Below are 13,187 nucleotides of genomic sequence, written 5' to 3' on the forward strand. Positions count from 1 at the left end.
ACACTGCAATATGACAATACATCCACAGTTTTGTCTGAGGTTGACTGAGTAGCATGGTCAGCTACCTGGTTGTGGGGCTGTGCCAATTAACACTGCAAGGCAAGGCATGGATGCTGTGGTCATGCTGCAAGATGCCAGTTGAATGTGCGCTAAGACAGTAAGGAAGCAGCCCTGCAGGCAGCCTGCTCAATCCATGGGCTGGGTGCCTGTCTCTGTACCTGATGGGGTCATGCACTGCTTGTTACTGGGGTGCCCTGCTAGTCAACTCTGAGTTTCCACGGAATGCTGCCAGTGCATTGGAGAGGTGCTAGAGTGGTCACAAGGCGTTACTGAATGCAAGTTACCATTGTCTATGGAGGAATGGTACTTGCAGCTGGTGCCCATGGATCATGCCCTGCACTGCTGTTGGTCATAGGCAATGTAAATGTTGTTTGGAGGAAGTGGAGAGTTAAATCCACCAAGGACCTGCTCTGATTTCCATGTCAGGTTTTTGAAATGACTAGTTATTTTGGTGACTTTGCTAAGATTGCATGTAGAATATTTAAAATATGAAGTTGGACAATAAGAGGGAATTTAGTAAACATTAATCACCATCAATTAGCAACATGCCACAACCGGTTGTGAATCTCACCATGATACTTGTGAAAAGCATAAAAGATGGAATGAAATTATATCAATATTATCATACTTCTCATCTGATTCTGTCATACATATCACCATAGCCCTCACTACTCAGGTAAGATTCTACCCATGTTTCAGTTGGGTTGATGAACTCTCAGACATTTCAAGCTGTTGTTGCTAGTTTTGTGATTTCAATGAAACTTGCTTCTTGTTCTGTGCCCTAGTACCAATGAATATCCTTAGCAGTGAGCTGGTAGAAATGTTCATGTTTTAATAACAAATTAGGCAAGGACTTTGCTAAACAGTGAACAAATAGCTGTACTATATTCACAACTGTTGGTTGCTGCATCTCTCCTCTAGCTCTGACCATATCATGGTTTGAATGAAGTCCTTTTGCTCTCAGTACAGGCCTTGAGGATTTAGCTTCAGACATCTTCAATTGTATCTTTTCTCATCCAGCTTCAGGTTTTTCTGGCAGGGTATTTCTAGCAGTCGCACTGGATCCTGATCATGGTCTACAATGGCTTCTTCCATCATGTCTCCACAACCACAGATCAGCAGATCAGTAGTTAGAAAACTGTTGCTTTAATCCAGCTTCAATAATCATCCTTTGCATTGAGGGTATTAAAGATCTTTAAAGTAAAATGGTTTCAATGGTTGATATGGGTAGTAAGACCTCTTCAACGTTTTTCTGACATCCTTTGGATGTATGCATGCTCTAGTTTTCCAGGTTTTCTTTTAATCTTTAACCATGTTACTATTTCAATATGTAGGAGTTTTTTTGTCTTTTTTGATTGTTTTCCTCTTTTCAACTCTTCATTCTGTCTTTCAGGCTGAACTCCAGGACATCTAAAACTCTCTTTAGCAAATGCTATGTTAGTCTCACATTCTTACCTATTTCAGAATGATATTCACCAGAATGATGTCCAAGACATGATAAAACCTTCTTTAATCTTCTAGGATCTGTTCAACACTCAATTGCTTCAGTATAAATGGTGAGATAACATCTTCCAGACCAGCTGTAATGGAAGAATAGCTTATTGAGTTGTATGTCTAGGTCTGTAGTTGTGATGATATATCTTATTGTTCATGCACACCATGTTTGATCGGGGTGGAAATTACTCTACACAGGTCCCAAGTTGTCATATGGGCTTTCTCTTATTTAAAATGTTGGATGTTCACACTCTGACAAGGTCACCCATGTTGACATCTCTGGCAGTGATACATTCACATTAACAAGTAAAATTTGGCTTTTGTCACTCAATTCTGGTGGTACTTCTGCCTTCAGTAATATTCTCACTGTTGCAAAAGTCGTTTGGATGCAATGTGGCATTAGTCATTTGGCTGGTCTACTTCCCATGCTTTCAGTTGGAGCATTTCTCCACTCAAGGTTTCTCTTGTACAAGTCTTTGCTGGATTTATTCAACTTCTTTAAGATACCTTTGACAGTTTTTGTTACTACCTCCCTTTCCATTTTACTGGAAACTGGAAAGTCTCAGTGGATGGGACTTCCACTCCCAGGATCTTCATTCCAATTGAAAACCTGCTGGTTGGCTTCGCAAATGCTTGATTACCATTACGTTTGGTGAACTTTCCCTGGACTAGGCAGTGCTGGTCTCTTGCCAGCTCTCCAGCTGGCCGACATATCTTCTCCTTTATTAGATTCATCTCATGTCTCTACACCAGAAACATTTCAAAAAGACCAGAAATATATTTAATAGCTGTTTATATCTTAACTTACTGGAAAATATTAAAAATTATGCTTTTAGAAATGAATAGGAAAAGACCTAAATAAATGGATTCAAGTCCATTTTTAACATGTACATTGAAAATTTCACAAATGAAATGGCATACTGTACAGTAGCTTATAATCATTGAAGGAATGATTGTAGGAGCAGGACGCACCTGTATATTCATAAAAATTTGTTTGAAAGCTGTAACTGCTTGATCGCTGTAAACAGGTTTCCAAGTTTGTGATGGGAAAATCTTTGCTGGTCATTCGCCATTGATAGCTAATAATCTTTGAACAAACATTCGCATCATGTGAATTGCTAAATAGGTAATGAAATGATTATTTTGGTGAATGGATTATTAATGACATTTTCTTATAAACTGCGACATGTTCAGATGCAATATATAGAGCATTTATATGATTCTATCCCTGTCTAATTGTCTTGCTATTTGTTACTTTTAGAGAGTAAGTTAAATAATCTATTTCTGAATTTGAAATTTACTAGATTTAATTTTTGTTTCCTTTTTAATAAAAATTCTTTAATGGTTTATGCTTTAACTTATTTTCAGCTTAGAAGTACTGAAAGTGGCTAAATTCAGAACTAATTACCAAGGTTCTGTTGGTAATTTTAACTAGGATAATTATTATGCAAAGCATACCCACCCAGAATGTTTGCATAACTATCACAAGCGCTTTCATAAATGATGCTTTAATTAGTCTTAATTAGAATTTGTTTAAGTCAGCAGGGAATGCAGAGCCCGTGAAATGATGTATGTAATAAGCATCAGGCTCACTTTTTTACTTGGGGAATAGAGCTGACAAAATCACATCACATTAAATTGATTCAGTCAGAATTAAAATTCTTATGGTATTAATTAAATGGGGTATCTCATTAGCAAGCTGCAGGGCGACAGAGCGACTCTTCTGTGACCAGATGTGGTAGAAATAGTAGAGAACAGTAACAGACCCTGCAGTGTCCAAACAAAAAAATCACCATGTGAAGATTCAAGTGCAAGGTGCCATTGGCTGATAGTGCCTGTATGTAGCATTGTGAATTAAATTGTTCCTAAATGTTGCTTAAAAATAAAATTAAGTACACATGAACCTTTAGGTCAATATGTTTACATATTTAAATTGAAAGAAATATTCTCTACTCACTTTAAGGTATTTATTTACTTTTATTAAAAGTAATATATAAAATGTAGCTTTTCCCCCTGCTATTATTATGTACTCCATGGCAGTATTACATTAAACACTTACAGGAAATCTTATGCTCAGCTCTTAGAAATTAGAAGCAAACACTACTTAAGTAAAATTAATATAATCTACTGACCATGTAATTATTGTTTGAATGGCTAACTGTATAACATACCAATATTTCCCTGGTTAATGTCACTTATCCTTCCTGATTTGATAAATGATACAGATAACTTGGTTAACATTGTTGGCACAACAAAAGAAATGTGTGCTTAACACTCATTCAGATCAGTGGTAGTGCAATAGATATTCTGTTTTTGTGAAATATCAACAGATTGCCTCTTCATATTTGATCAGACACATTTTTGAGAAGTATTTTATCTCAAAGAGTTGTTACCATTGGACAACTAGATCACCTTATTTGAAAACTTATTTTAGCATTAAATAAAGTGATAAAGTCTGACTCTAATGTCCATTCACAATCTCAGCTTCATCAACAGGAAAAGGCATTAAACAGGAACAAGAAGAAAAGAAAAATTGTTGGTTTGCTCAAGATTAATGCCTACTAAAGTTTTGAAGCTGATCACACAACTGTCTTTTTGGGCAAGAAGGAATATCATAATATGAAGATAATATTAATAGCACATCATGACAATGAGGCTGGATCACATGTTCCCAGCTCCCACATCACTCAGTTCTCAATCAGTGCAGAGAGCTGTTGTCTAAAAATAGGAAGAAAGAAAATCAGTTAGTGCAGTTAAACTTTGCTTGTGGATTATTGATTTACAGAACAAAGAACAATACAATAGGAACAGGCCCTTCGGCCCACCAAGACCACACCAATACATAGTGCCTTTCTAAACTAAAGACCTTTTGCCTTGACATGGTCTATGTACCTCTATTCCCTGCCTATTCATATATTTGTCAAGTTGCCTCTTAAAGATTGTTATTGTATGCGCCTCCACTACTTCCTCTGGCAGCACATTCCAGGCACTTAATATGATCTATGTAAAAAAGTTGCCTCTCACATCTCATTTAAACCTATGTATCCTAGTAATTGACATTTTTACCCTGGGGAAAAAAACCCCGACTATCCATTCTATCCATGCTTCTCATAATTTTCTAAACTTCTATCAGGTCACTCCTCATTCTTTGATTTTAATATCCTGGTAAATCATTTTTGTACCATCTCCAAAGCCTCCACATCCTTCTGGTGGTGTGGTGACCAGAACTGCATATAAATGATCAAATGGGGCCTAAGTAAAGTTCTTTACAGAGGCAATATGACTTGCCAATTTTTATACTCTATTCCCCAACCAATGAAGGCAAGCCTGCCATATGCCTTTGACTCCTTAACTACTTGTGTTGCCACTTTCAGGAAACTGTGAGTCCAGATCCGTATTATGTTGATGTTTCTCAGGGTTCTGCCATTTACTGTCTACTTCCCTCCTCCATCATCTCACATTTTTCTGGATTAATCTCCATCTGCCTTTTTTCTGCCTAAGTTTTGATCCTGTATCCTACTGTATCTTCTGGAAATCCTTATCACTGTCTGCAGCTCCCCCAATCTTTGTGTCATCCACAAATTTACTAATCAGACCATCTACATTCTCCTCCAAAAATATGTACACATATATTACAAATAACAGGGATCTCAGCACTAATCTCTCCCCAACACCACCATGTCCTAAAATATCAACATATCCCTCCCAACTCCCACATCACTCAGTTCTCAATCTTAATTTCATCAGTGCAGAGAGCTGTTGTCTAAAAATAGGAAGAAAGAAAATCAGTTAGTGCAGTTAAACTTTGCTTGTGGATTATTGATTTACAGAACAAAGAACAATATAGCACAGGAACAGGCCCTTCGGCCCACCAAGACTGCACCAACACTCAACACTCACCATCCACCATGTCCTTCTCTTTTTTGAATACTGATGCATAGAATTATGCAGAAAAGCACTTTTCCACTGATACTATCTATCTTCTATGATCTTGTCAGTTCTGAATCTATCTTACCAGCTCACCGTTAATCACGTATGACTTCAACTTTTGTATCAGCCTGCCATGAGGCACCTTGTCAAAGACCTTGCTAAAGTCCATATAGAAAATATATACTGCCCTACCCTCATCAATCACTTTTGTCACTTCCTCAAAACTCAATCAAGTTTATGAGACATGACCTTCCCCGCAACAAAGCCATGCTATCTCTGATAAGTCCATATTTTTTCATATATGAGTAAATCCTAACCCTAAATGTCTTCTCCAATAATTTCTAACCACAGAAGTAAGGCTTACCAGCCTGTAATTTTCCACATTTCCCTTAAAGAAAGAGGAGTTCTGGTACCTCTGTCACTAAAGAGGAAACAAAGATTTTGTACAAGGCCCCAGCAATTCCCTCCTTTTCCTGCATCAACATTCTAAAACATGTCCATCTGGTCCTGCAGACTTCTCTATGTTAATGTTTTTCAAAACACCCAATATCTCTTTCTTTTTTATACTGACATGCCCTATAATATCAACATAACTCTCCCGAGACTCACCATCCACCATGTCCTTCTCCTTTGTGAATACTGATGCATAGAATTATAGGATTCTTCTCCTGCTTAGATGAGAGTGTGACCAAGGATCTTCTTACCAGCAGGTGATATTTTTAACATTATGAAGGAGCCTCCTTCCTCAGCGGCACCTTTCCTTTGTGTTAATATTTTAATTTTGACTTTGTAATCATTCTTAAAGTGATATGATGACAACATAGGTTCTACCTGGGTTCACCTATCCATACCTCACTACCCTGGCCCTCTCCCCACCCCTCTCCCTACTCAAAACCCTCCTCCAACCCCCTCTTTATTTGCAGCTCCCCTTACACCCACCCGTAGTCCTGTAGAACGGTTACACCCGAAACATTGACTTCTCCACCTCCTGATGCTGCCTGGCTTGCTCCGTTCTTCTAGCCTCCTGCTTGTCTTCCATGAAATTGTTTCATACTTGCAAAATTCTGAGATTATTTGGCAACTGTGCACAATAGTCATTACTACAATCGTGAGAGAGAAAATCTGCCATTCAAGTATCTTCATCAGTCAGTCAGAGTGTCTAGGACAAGGTTTAATCCATCCAGTCCATATACATGGTGTGTAGGGAGATTGCGAGAGACACATGACAATAGAAGATCCTTAAGTGCACAAAGTGAGGTAGCTGCTACACACGCTGAACTGCATTTCTGGAGAAAAAAAAATTGCATTTCACACAGTAATTCTAATAACTTTAGGTTGTTTTTTGATAAGACATCTGAAAAGAACAGGTAGAATTGGATCAGGTACCTTCTGTTGGTCAAATTCCTTTTCAGCTCTATGTTTCACTATAAATTTCAATTGACGGAATCATCAGTCTCTGAATTATTTTACGGGCTTGTGTAAGTTTACAGAAATTTAGCTAGATTAGAAATATATCATTTTATCTTTACACTGAATGTTGGGAATATTTCATTTGTTATAATTGTCAATAATGACCTAGACAAGAGACCAAATCTGGGGCTGAATATTTTGATGCGTTTTAGAACAATTGAATACTGAGTAATCAAAGCTGTATGCTGTAAGAATAATAGATCTTTAATACTCATGAAAATTAATCAGCTTATAATAGATTTAGAAGAAAGCGTGAATTGTTGTGGATTAATAATTAACCACAATTTAGGATCAGACTTCAATGAGTTATTCAATAACAGGCCATATTATCTCATTCATCACTGCTCACCTCAGGTACTTTAGTCTGCAGAGAGTACCTTCTTCAATTTCTGTTAATATATTGCAAACTGTTGTGAAATCAATTGAAAGAAGGCCCTGGTGCTTACTTAGTGTTATTTGAGTAGGTTGTGATGCACAGTGCACCCATTATAGGTTTGCTCTTGGTTGAAGACAAAATGATTGCTGACGTGTTTGCACAAATTGTTAATCTTCAGCAAAGGATGTTTCTCAAAAATACTGTATTTTCTGCATATTCCCTAATCTAAATGCATGAAAGTATCATTGGCATTTTATATATATATATATATATAATATATATATGAATTTGAGTTAAAATGATATATAATATGAGGTCAAAGCTCATGTATAATAGTTGATTTGGAACCATCTGGAGTACGTATCTTTTTAACCATGCTTGGATGAGTTGGCCAGCAACCCAATAGAGCAGCATACAATAAAATCTAAGCAATTTGATTAACTCACTGTTCACAACAATATTCCATCTCTCCTATTTACCCATAACTTAATCAAAAACATGTCCAGTATAGTTGTTCTACATCACGTCATATGAACAACATGTGTAGACCTTTATTGTTCGACTGCTGAGCTTCTGATAATAATATTTTATATGGCTTTTATGATTTTGTAGTGCAAACCTGTAGTGTAATGGGATTTACCCATTTTAATGCTTTATTTTCATTAAAAAACTGTCAAAACAGTGAAAATGCTGGTTCATTTGGGATTTAACTCATGAGAACAAATCCCTTGGGTTTTCTGTATATTTTGTTTTACGTTAATCTCTTAACAGTGTTCAATATGATTGATTACATCACAATTTGATTTTTAAATGCAGAAATTGGTTTACAGCCATTCTGTTTTAAGTGCTCTTCATTCGTTAGGGATTTTCAAGAAAGGAGTGAATTAAATGAATTTATTGTCTTCATTGTTGAAATGTGACGATGTCTGATTTATTATAGATTTGCCTGTGCTTCTTTGTCTGGTGGTCTTCCTGAGAGTGAACAAACATTCAAATGTGAAAAATTGAGTTGCTTGCAAGGAGTAAAACTTTAGTTATCCTGCTTTCCATAATTACTTGATACCATGTGATTAAAATCTACAAATGTCATTTATTTATAAATATTGTAGTTCCATAAATGTATTTGTTTGTTTCTAGTTTTTGCTTATATTTTAGAACGCTATGACTAAAATCACTCATTGTCAGTTCTAATTCCAGAGTTTAAACACAAATAATTGTTTAGAATAGAAATTTAGTGATTACTTCTGCAGGTCAGCACTGAAATGAGTTGTCAGTCTCAGTTTAATCCCCAGTAGACTTTACTACACAGCATGACATAACACTGCTGCAGATTTAAGGTTGGAAATCGATGCAATATTAGTCAGGGCAGGCAGTGCAGCATCTTCATACCTGATTGAGGACCACAACATAATTTGTACCTGCGAAAACTGTGATTCATTTCCAAATTATTCAATTAGTTCTTCTTATTGTCTGTGTCCTGCTAGTCTAATCCAATTGATTTACAAAATCATATCATATATTGATATAAAATGTTTGCCAGCATGCATCCAGTTCTGGATCTGATGCAGATAATTATGCAGTGGACATTTTATCCTGAGTTCAGTGCACCTTTGTTTATCAATGCAGCTGAACTTGGCACATTTAGTGAGGACATTCCTGTATCAAGCAAGTGCTGATGAGTTGTGTTTTGTATCATAAAATTTGAATGTTATCAGGTAGATTGCAACTTACAGGAAATGAATTGTGAACTTTCCATCCAAAGTAATAAGTATTTCTGATTTATAGAACTAATTCAATATAATATAGCAGGCATATATTGTGATAGGCTCATGTCCTCACAGCAGGCCAGAAAAGCAATTATTAATAACTGAAGAAAGAGATGTAGTCATTCAGCCTTGTTGTGTCAGAAATAAGGACTCACAGATGAGTTAAAAATAACAGCTTCTCTGAGGACAAGCAAGAAATCAGGCCCTTTATGAGCAGCTGAATTTCTTGCAAAGACTAATTAAATGTGGAATCTTATAGGGCTTTAAATGACATGGGTTACAGCGAGAAATCCGGAAGAATCATGCACAAAGTCTACAGAAGGTTTTCTCCATGTCGGAAGCAACTGATAGCATATTTAACTAAGTTCTGAACATTAACAAAGATTCTCACTTGTTGGTGGCAAGTTACCTCCGGGAGGGAGATGTTATTGCTTGTTAACAACATTATTAAGAGCCAATCTCACTTTATTAATCTGCAATTATCTATCTTACCATCTACCACAGGTAATCTAGATCTTGACAATTCTCATAAAGAAGTCAGAGTTAGTAACTGGTGACTCCAGCTTGCCACTTGATCTAAAACACCTCTGTGTTGGACCCTGGCACCAATGTCGCTTGGGCAAAAGTACACCACATCCATGGATATTGGCATTTGACACGTGTCAATCACTACGAACCCTCAAGGCACACTTTCGATCCATTTTCAGGATGCTTCTCCTCCACGATGCTGCACCTCAGGTTGCAACTGCAATTAATTGTTATGCTACAGCAAGGACACTGTGCACTCATGGGCAAGCACTCAGCTCATGGACATGGGCCAGGCTGTACCTGTGGGCTGTTCATTCACTGTTATAGTACTCACTCATTTTGAGCCTACCTGGATACCCACAGCAACCCTGCCATGCCCTGCCTTGCCATTTTGTACTTTGTCCCTCCGCCAGAGATAGCAGGCTCACAGTACTACTGTATTGATGTGCCATTTAGTACAGACAATTTGCCAGGAACCTTGTCATAATCATCAGCAATCTTCAGATAAGTCAAGTGAGATGGCCTTCTGTCAGGGGCCCTGGCACAGTAAATCAAGCTACTAGTTCAGACACTTAAACAAAGTTAGTCAGGTGCTTGGGGAGGTGGGAGTAAGATCCTCTCATAAGTGAGGAGTAACTGAATGTCAGGAAAACCATCGCCCAGCTTAATTCTTTTTACCCTTTTGAGAACTAATTTCCTCCTGAAATGAGAGACAGGCAGATATTAAGGGAAATGAAAGTGGGCGGCATCGCTGTTACTTTTGGTGCTGGTGGGAAGATGTCCCAAGTAAAGAGTAGGTAGCACAGCATTCATTCTGTGCTGCCTATTCATTACTTGGGACATCTCCCCACCAGCACCAAAAGTAAGCACCAAATAGTTAGTGGTATTGGAGTTAGGGTGGGTGAGAGTGAGTGAGGATGATGTTGCTGGCAAAGTGACAGTGGTAGAGTACGAGGCCTGGTTGGGTGTGGGTACAGTAGCAGAAGTAGAGAAGTGTGAGGAATTGGAGAGAAGATGGTGGCACTTAGGCTGGTAGAGAGGAGAGGGTCATTGACCTTATTCCTACATTGCTGGGCATTTTGCCAGATAGTTGAGAATGCTTTGACCGGGTGACAACTTCAGTTCAGGATGTCATGGTCTGTTGTTATAGTCTGTTCCACCAGTCATGGGTGAAAGAGGAACTCCTGCCTCTGTGTCACAAACTCCAGGTTCCTGTCTGCAAAGTGGGTACCAATTTTCAATTCTCTGCCACGCATGAGAAATGTCAGGATTGGTGTAGGGCAGCATTAGACTAACCTGGCTTTATTCCTGATGAAGGGCTTTTGCCCGAAACGTCGATTTCGAAGCTTTTCGGATGCTGCCTGAATTGCTGTGCTCTTCCAGCACCACTGATCCAGAATCTGGTTTCCAGCATCTGCAGTCATTGTTTTTACCTCGTTTTTACAACATGGCACTGGTGCCAGGGATGTTGTTCCATTTTGGAATATCCTGGAAGTGGTGAGTGGTTCTGGGTCCAGCAAATAGGAAAATCAGCGGACAGAGTGAAACAGAGAACCTAGAACAGTACAGCACAAGAACAGGCCCTTTGGCCTACCATGATGCCATTCTAAACTAATCTCATCTGCCTGCACATGGTTCATAACCCTCAATTCTGTGCCTGTATGTGCCTAAATGCCTCTGAAATGTTGCTATCATATCTGTTTCCACCATCTCCCCTGGCTGCACGCTACAGGCACCAACCACTATCTGTGTAAAAAAAACCTGTCTCGCACACCTCTTTTAATCTTCATTTCTCACCTAAAACCTATGCCCCCTAGTATTTGATATTTCCTTTCTGGGAAAAACACTGACTATCCAACCTAGTCATGCCTCTCATAATGAAGGCAAGCATGCCATATGCTGTCTTTACCACCTTATCTACTTGCGTTGCCACTTTACGGGAGCTATAGACTAGCACCCTAAGACCCCTCTGTATATCAATTCTCCTAAGAGTCTTGCCATTTACTATATACTTTCCTCATTCATTTCAACTTTCAAAATGCATCTCCTCATATTTGTCCAGATTAAATGCTATCTGCTGTTTCGCCACCCATCTTTTCAACTGATCTATGCTGTATCTTTTGACATCTTTCTCACTATTCACAACATCAAAATTTTTGTGTCATCCAGAACTTTACTCATCAGACCACCTATATTTTCATCCAAATCATTTATATATTAGAAACCGAGGTCCCAGCACTGATCTTTGCAGAACACCACCAGTCATAGACCTCCAGTCAGAAAAACACCCCTCCACAAATATCCTCTGTCTGATATGACCAAGCCAATTTTGAATCCAACTTACAAACACACCATGGATCCCATGTGACTTAGTCTTCTGATCCGGACTACCATGAGGGACATTGTCAAATGCAATTAGTGTTGATAGTTAATGTGGCATGTTTGGGAAGAAACATGTTTGATGCAAAAGAAAAACATGCTGGGCCTTGACAACCCTCCATTGAACTTGATAAAATTGACACTTTGCAAAAATAATAAGATTCACCCCTAAGAAGCATAGGTTTATAAACTGTCTTATCATGTGGTCTCAAAGTGCTTCATAATTTATGAACTTTTTTTGAAGTGAAATTACTGTTGTTATTTGGTGAAACCTAACAATAAGACAGCCAAAGTTCAAATTGTAAACACAACAGATGACCAGTTAATCTAAATTTCGATGTCACTGTTGGCTGAAGAGGACTGTTGACTGGGGCATAGATCAAATCCATAACTCTTTTTTTCTACCTAGACCATTGGGAACTTTAATTGCAGTCCATTTGCTCATTTGCAAAGCAGCAATCTTTGCAATGCAGGTCTGACAGTACTACATTGAAGTGTCATCTCAAACTCGATGTAAAATTCTCAATTGGGCATAGAAGTGCAATCTTCTGACCAGAGGCAAGAGTTATAAATTAATCAAAGAGTTAGAAGAAGCATTTTGTTGGTAAGGAAAACTCGTTAAGCACAGTATTGCTAATGATAGCAGGTTTTGTAATCTGGTTTTAGTCCATATGAAATCTTCAGATTGATTCAATGAATGTAGCCATATGAACTACCACCAAATCAAAGTTCTGATTTCAGAATATGTGATTAATGCTTGGATTTCCTTGATCCTTTCCCTATGCAGTTAGAGCTCTTGTGTAGTAACCTGATTTTGATGTGATTCAAGATACATTATCTGGATCAGACATCATTAGGTATGCATTGTGAACTCTTGGGAGAGAGGGATATGTCTGTTAAATGTCCCTAGGAAAATAAATGTTATGCTACAATGGGATGACTGACACGACATTCAAAGAGGTAGAAAACAGTATTAAAGGGCTCAGGAGACCAGAAGACTACATCAACTGAACTGAATTGTGACTTCAACAAATAGATGACCAGAGAGAGGAGAATCAGTGGTGATCTCTATAACAGATTTTCCCATCATTACCCAAACCCAATATCCTGGTTGAGCTGTTGACCCTGGAGAGCAATAGGAAGAATGAGAGAGAAATGGGCCAGGAGCCTGGCTGCAGCACTGC

General features: G+C 38.2%; 1 long non-coding RNA gene across 2 annotated transcripts in view; it reads right to left on the minus strand.

Annotated features, from left to right (window-relative positions):
• Window positions 1-1,871: 1,871 nt before the first annotated feature.
• LOC122552025 overlaps window positions 1,872-13,187 on the minus strand; it is a 46,138-nt gene continuing 34,822 nt past the window's right edge. Inside the window, exons 2-3 of one of the 2 annotated variants that reach the window (XR_006312268.1) lie at window positions 2,527-2,641; window positions 1,872-2,298 (exon numbers count right to left, since the gene is read on the minus strand). This is a non-coding gene — a long non-coding RNA (uncharacterized LOC122552025). Of the gene's footprint in view, window positions 2,299-2,526; window positions 2,673-13,187 lie in introns of both variants that reach the window. The other variant, XR_006312267.1, reaches the window with a different exon arrangement.

This window comes from Chiloscyllium plagiosum, chromosome 7 (assembly GCF_004010195.1).
Source record: "Chiloscyllium plagiosum isolate BGI_BamShark_2017 chromosome 7, ASM401019v2, whole genome shotgun sequence".
Taxonomy (NCBI): Eukaryota; Metazoa; Chordata; class Chondrichthyes; order Orectolobiformes; family Hemiscylliidae; genus Chiloscyllium; species Chiloscyllium plagiosum.